Here is a 5,352-nt window from a genome sequence, read left to right as displayed (position 1 = left end):
AGGCCTCAGAAGCAAAGCAATAGAAAGAGGCCTGGGAACACTGCTGGTGTTCAATCCCTCTCTTCTCTCTGAGCCTCCTGTGAGTCCACCACTTTCTTTTCTCTGTGGACGGGCTTTTTCTAGCCACAAGACAGAAAACATAGAGAAAAGGACAAATTTGTGCTCTACTGTGTAACCATTTGGAAAGTGACTAAGTCCACTCTTATGGATCCCATTCAGCAATCCCTACAGGAGAGAATCACTGATTCAGTTTCCCATCCTTGAACCAATCACCTGTGGCAAAGTGTGAGAAAGAAAATCTTGGGTAGGAGTTACCTTTGAGCCAATCAATGGTGACCTGCAGGTCCTGGAGGAGCAAGGATATTCAGGACAGAACAGACATGTGCTAACAATGCCTGAAATAAATATTGACAATTTTGATGAGCAACAGTTTTCATTTCTGGCAGCGATGTGTATTCTTATCCATGAAAATTACAACAAAATTGGACCTAGAACCAAAATGAATTGTGACTTGAATGAAAACATTGAGAAAAGACCATTGCATTGAGCCTTAAGTGTCATCGTATTCAACACAGAAAATAAGCTACTGCTACAGCAGAGGTCAGATGCTAAAATTTCCTTTCCAGGTTGTTTTACCAACACTTGTAGTTATCCATTAAGTCATAAAGGAGAACTTGAAGAAAATGATGCAATTGGACTAAGAAGGGCAGCACAGAGGTCTTTAAAAGCTGAATTAGCAATTCCCATGGCACGGGTTTCCCCAGAAGACATTAATTTTTTAACACAAATTCACTACAAGGCTCAATCTGATGATATTTGGGGTGAAATTGGGTACATTTTGTTTGTGAGGAAGAATGTAGCTTTGGATTCCTATCCCTGTGGGATTAAGAGCTATTGTTATGTGTCCAGGGAAGAACTAGAGGATTCTTGAGAAAAGGAGCCAATGGTGTAATCAAGATAACTTCGTGGTTTAAAATCATCGCACAGACTTTTCTCCTTACATGTTGAGGTAATTTTTTTGAATCTGTTTGTTGAACTGACATGGACATGAAAGTATGGCTGAATGATTTTACAAGTACTGAAAAACTGGTCTCTATTAAACTTAGATTAAAAAGAATCAAATCTGAGACTTGACATCCTTAAGATCTTTTAGATCTTTGATGGTGGCACAATCTTCACCATCCTCTTCCCCAGGATTTGATTTTGGTTTTGATTTCATATCCTGTGGGGGGAAACAGAGGGTAGTTTCAGAGGCTCCACTTACCCTTTTAACCTTCCCCACTACCGTAGCTCTTCTTATCCCACAGGCCAAGGACCCAGTGAGGGGGATCCTCTAACTGCCAAGTTCTACTCTCAGGGACTGAGGAAATGATCACCAAGTGAGTCCACCGACCCACTGGACTTACTGGAAGCCAGGACTCCGTTTATGACTTCCTGCCTCTACCCCATATACCCCAACTTTAAAGGAGGTTGGTGATGACTTCAGGCCTATGACTATCAAATTCAGATACGTGTTCGATAGTCCTTGAAACATCTGGGTTTCCTTTCCTCAGTGTACAGTCACCTGAATATATAGGTCCCTTTGAGGAACGACTAGGAATCATTACAGTGTACACTTGCCACACTGCTCCAGGGCGCTCCCTCCTAGGGACCTGGCCAGCTCTTCAATCAATGAGTTCCAGATCTGAAATTTGGCTCAGGTCTGGGAAATGAGCAAGGCATCAAGGCTTTTCATTAGGGTGACTGCCCTCCCGCTCCTACTCCTCCAATCTTGTCTTGATTGTAGATATTAAGTACCTGCTTGGTTGGCTACCCATCTATTTTGCCCCTAGAGATACCATGTCCTATTAATTATTTCCATTTCCACATGTCCCTGTGGGCCAACTCCCCTTGGCTGTCCCTTCAACCTTGCCAGTTTTTATGGTAAATGCAGCCCCCTGCTTTCCCATGATTAAGCACTGCCATCTGGCCTCTGTTATTTTCAATAGGCCATGCATCATTCCCATCACTCCTGAGTGGGAAACTTATTGCTTTGTCAGAGAGAAGATTCTGCGGTGTCTTCCTGCATGGGAGGAGTGCTAGCTCTTAAGGAGGGCTGGGCACCTCTGCAACTCTGAGGGTTCCGGAGAGTCTGCAGAGCCAGATCCTCAGGAGCATCCCCCTAAAAGTCTCCTTTCCATGTGTCACTGTCAAAGGACCTCAGGTTTTCTCAGCTAGGACTCTAACCTTAGTGTAACAAACCTGCCTTGGCTGAGAGATTAGATGTCTCTGGAGCTCAAGCTATTAAGTCCTGCTCTTACCCCTTAGCTGTGTTCACGCTTCAAGGAGGTGAAAAAGGCCTCCTTATAAGCTACCAAAGAGGTCCTCTGGCTCTCCACTTAGTGTTTAGGTGTTTGATAACTCTTTTTTTTTTTCGTTATTCCTATACAGGACATCAGTGCAATTTAGTAATAACCAGCCAACTCCACTGTCCTCATAAGCACTATTTTCCCCTTTTCTTTCAATGCCTGAATCATGGCACCAGCAAAGGTGTGTTCCCCTGCCCTGGGATATTTCCCAGGACACCACAGGTGGAATCTTCAGTCACCATGTGGCAGGCATTATGCTCCACCTTCCACTTGGCTTGGGATAGTCCCTGCCAGCCGGGTGATGAGTTATCCAGTTCAAAATCCATTGTACCACCTGCTTTTCCAGACCATTTCCTAATACCTACTGTTCCAGTTCAGGCTCTCTGAGAAGCAGATGAGCAGGATAGAATCAGATATGCAGAAGATTTATTTGGGGAAGCACTTTTGAAAGATATAGCAGAGAGGGATCATGAGGATGTGGGGAGAGCCTCAGACCAGATTGCAGGTCTGACACTTATAAAAGAGAAGGGAAAGGAAGGGAAGGCAAGGGAAGGGAAGGGAAGGGAAGGCAAGGCAAGGCAAGGCAAGGGAAGGGAAGGCAAGGGAAGGGAAGAGAAGGAAGGCAAGGGAAGGCAAGGGAAGGGAAGGGAAGGGAAGGAGCATCTCATGGGAGGAGCTTCCAACTGCAGTGCAGCTCTGAGGATATCTTGGCCAGGCCAGTGGGGAGGCTGTGCTAGTTATGCTCTAAACACCTTACATGTTTGATTGCTGAAAGGACTCACAGGACTCCAACGGTTTATAGTTTTTTGTTTGTGTGTTTTTAGACTTTATTTTTTTAGAACAATTTTAGTAGCAAAATTGAATGGGAGGGAAGGAGGTTTCTTATATACCCACATCCCACGGCCCGGCTTCCCCTTTTATCAACATCCCCCACCAGAGTGGTACATTTGTTACAGCTGATGAACCCACATGGATACATCGTTATCACCCGAAGTCCACAGTTTACATTAGGCTTCACTCTTAGCACAGAACAGTGTTTCTGTTTGTTTGTTTGTTTTACAGGCAAAGGATACAGTACAGTAACAGCAGGAGAAGTTATGCAAGGAAGGGGGCTGGAGATCTCAGGCACAGGCTTCTTTTTCCTCCCACTGCTGGATCACACAGGATACGCTTTGTCTCCAGGTCTCAAACCACCATTGGCTTGTGTACCAAGGAGTCCAAAATTGACTCCTTGTGGGAATCTATTGGAGTGAGCTGATAGTGTGGGCATATTCTAGCTCCACTACCAGACCTAATCATTGATATCCCTGAGGCTCCACCAAAGAAACAACTATTAATTAATGCTGACAGGCTGGTATATCCTGCACCCCAAACACAGACCAATGGTCACAGAACATCCTTTATTGTGTTCAACAGTGTTGCCGAGGGTCACGTGAGGCAGGCAGCTCTGTACGTAAGCATGCAGCCAATCCAGACCATGCCATGCAGGAGCCCCAGAGCCAAGATTGTCCATTATGGGAGGCCCATGTTGAAGACAAATGGTCTGGCTCTAGAAGCTCTGCCATGCTCAGTTATTGGCTAGGAGCAGCAGCCTGGGGAGAGCATGGCATCAGCACAAATGCTGAGCACATCTTAGGGCGCAGCGGCTGGGGCCGTCAACCAACGGCCTGGACATCTGTGAGGCATCTACCTCCATAGCTAGCAAAACCCACTTCAGGAAAAGTTTCTCAAAGCTCCCCCTGACTCTTGCGTGACCCCCGTTTATTTCTCAGGTTTTTCCTCTTGCCATATCTTACTCTCCAGCCATCCTGAACTACTTAAAGTTCCTGGAATAAAAGTCATTTACGTTCTCACCTCTGGGCCTTTGTACATGACCCTCTGCGAATAATAATACTACTTTCTTCTTCCACTTCCTTTCCCTAACTTCTACTCATTCTTCAGGTCTCAGTTCAGAGACCATTTCCCTGAGAAAACTTTCCTCCTCCCCACCCCTCCCTACTCTATGCTCTTATAGCATCCTGTCCTCAACCTCAAGGTAGCACTCATCATGCTACTGTAATCTCCTAAAGAATCTGTCTTCCATTAGACCATACAATCTGTAAGGGTAGGCACTATGTCACATTGAATGTTGCCTAATGCATGCCACACAGTAGGTGCTTAATAAATATTTGCTGATCAACTGCTGGATAATTTCACCCTATTGAATTGCTTAGAATCTGGGGGTTAAGAAGAGAAAGCAAAATCAGTGATTATCCAGTTCAATGTTTTCTTACATCCCATGGACACATACATGTCCTGAAGGGACAGTCTTTCCGGGTTGGAATCCATAAATCCACTGCATGAAGCCATCTTTCTAGTTGGGGAGCTCTGATGACAAGGCACTCCTTCTTGGGTAGTCTGGTCTCATGTGCTCCTTAGCTGATGTCCCCCAATTCATTTAGAAAATTCTGGACAATGATTGAGTGTGTTCATTTGTGTGGGGAATATGTCTTTCTACTTTCCCTCCCATGGGATGATCTATTACAACTTTTTCATAGTTTGTTACTAAAGATACCTGGTGAAAGAGGTTGCTCTTATTCCTTCAAGGAAGTGATGGTTTTCCTTAGGCTTGGCTCCATTTTGCAGACTGAAAAACAGAGACCTCCCTAAATAACCTGGGATACACCAGTAAACTTTGCTGAGCATAATGTCTTTAGAAGTAGTTTCTCAGAAATACAACTAACAACACTTAGTTCCTTCTTGGTACAATTTAGGGAAACAAGATGTAGGAAAGAGTGGCAGGGAGCTGGTGTTTATGTGCTGGGATGTGGGCCAGGTGTTTTACGTAAGTGATCTCATTTAATTCGCACTACAGCCCTGGAAACAGGCTTAATAATCCCTTCCTCTGTTGTTGTTGTTGTTGTTTTTTAACCAAATGATACTTTCACCTGGGTCTGAGGAAAAACTGGTGTTTGATGACCCTCCTAAGGTTCATTCTAAAAAACAGGATCTGTCATGAATTCAA

The 5,352-nt window shown here is 44.6% G+C and overlaps 1 pseudogene; it reads left to right on the top strand.

Moving 5' to 3' along the window:
• Positions 1-373: 373 nt before the first annotated feature.
• LOC133086927 (isopentenyl-diphosphate Delta-isomerase 1-like) lies at positions 374-1,008 on the top strand (annotated as a pseudogene).
• Positions 1,009-5,352: the final 4,344 nt, after the last annotated feature.

Source organism: Eubalaena glacialis, chromosome 3 (assembly GCF_028564815.1).
Source record: "Eubalaena glacialis isolate mEubGla1 chromosome 3, mEubGla1.1.hap2.+ XY, whole genome shotgun sequence".
Classification (NCBI taxonomy): domain Eukaryota; kingdom Metazoa; phylum Chordata; class Mammalia; order Artiodactyla; family Balaenidae; genus Eubalaena; species Eubalaena glacialis.
This window is presented reverse-complemented; position numbering and strand designations above follow the sequence as displayed.